Source organism: Balaenoptera acutorostrata, chromosome 8 (genome assembly GCF_949987535.1).
Source record: "Balaenoptera acutorostrata chromosome 8, mBalAcu1.1, whole genome shotgun sequence".
Lineage (NCBI taxonomy): Eukaryota > Metazoa > Chordata > Mammalia > Artiodactyla > Balaenopteridae > Balaenoptera > Balaenoptera acutorostrata.
The window spans coordinates 15,659,021-15,660,640 of NC_080071.1; the positions used below are offsets into that span (position 1 = coordinate 15,659,021).

Sequence of the window (1,620 nt, forward strand, 5' to 3'; positions counted from 1 at the left end):
TAAACCCAATCTAGACAACCGCACAGTATTAGTCTCTACACAAGCTTGCTTCCAGGCAGTGCTTGTGTCCTTGCTTTGACCTCCAAACTCTTTTTTTTTAAAACAGAACAGTGGCTCAAGGACCACTTTTCTAAATATATTTCCCATACAGAATAATTTCAAGATATAATAATTATTAGTTCCTTGTACAGTACTCTATTTAAACAAGAATTAATCAAATAGTAAGTATGTGAAAACAGCAACACCACAAAGATTGAGCCATATTACTAGTGTAATCAAGCATTAGAACAGTCTTAGAACAGGCAAGCAAAATATTCAGAAGATTGAATTGTGGCTGCACACCTAACTGATTTCAACCATGACTTGTACACTGTGAGACATCACAGATACCTTATGCAGATGGTTCAGTAGCAGAATGACACTTGGTTTGCTCTTAATAGAAACAACATAAATGCAACTGACAATCTAGAGACAGACAACGGCCTTATTCGCATGCTGAAAATCTGGTTGTGTCCCTCCAGTCCACACACCATTCACTGTGCAGTCTGTCGATGGGTAAACACATAGTGCAGGATTCGTTCAGTGGGATCTAGGCCTCGTGGTCTAACCAAAATCAATTCTTGGTCGATACTGCAATACCATGGGGTATGGGGGTATGACTGATACAGAGGGCCATCCTGAGGGCAGACTTGTGAAGCTGAGCAGTTCAGACAACAAAAGTTTTTGCCTCTTAGTCTCCATCTTGTCATGTAGATGAACTCCATAGTATGATCCTTCCCCATAATTTCACCATGGCACAGCACATCCAACTCATAAGAACTTGGAAGTTTTAGTTTTAAACTTAGAAATTTTTTAATAGTTCCCACAGTTACATGTGTAGAACATCAAATGAATTTCTTCATTAAACCCTTTACTACATTGTCCCCTGCTTGTCCATTATTTCGTAAACAATCTAGACATATAGCAATCTGTGGGTCACTTCTGTGATAGTCTTTATCATCTTGATTTTCATCACCTTCTTCATCTACTTTAGGTTTGTCAACTTTTGAAGTATTATCTTGTCCATTTTCTTGAGGCTTGTTTTTCTTCCAAAATTCAGACTCCCACTCAAGTTCTTATTCTTGTAGTCCAGGGACAAACTTAAATATAATTTCCTCTAATGTGTTATCCAACTTCAACATTTCTAACGGGTTTGTCTCATGAACCTGGTTGCCACACCTTGGACAGTCATTGCTGTCTTCAAGGTGCTGGACAATACAAGTCTTACAGAAGGTATGGAGGCATTCCGTCACTGTAGTTGGCTTGATCAGATACCCTCTACAGATATAGCAGGTAAAGATTGAAATGTAAGGATTGATGTAAGGATTGAAATCTTTCACCAGGTGTTTCCTCTGGGTAGCCATTCGTGGTTAGCTAGGACTGGCTCTAGTAGTTCAGGCAAACAGGGGTATTAAGTGGATGAAAGTCTGGTCCCAGGAGCTGGTGTGGCATTCCCAACTGGATGTCCTGAGGCATGAGAAATAAAATCCAGACTTCTCATGAGATCGCTGGTCATCACTCCTTTTGGTGGTTCTGCTTTCCCATATAGTTCTGGAGGCTGGAAGTCTGAGATCAGGGAGG

General features: G+C 40.2%; 1 pseudogene; it reads right to left on the reverse strand.

The window, feature by feature from the left end:
* Positions 1 to 603: 603 nt before the first annotated feature.
* LOC103016620 (polycomb group RING finger protein 5-like) lies at positions 604 to 1,403 on the reverse strand (annotated as a pseudogene).
* Between the last annotated feature and the right edge of the window lie 217 nt (positions 1,404 to 1,620).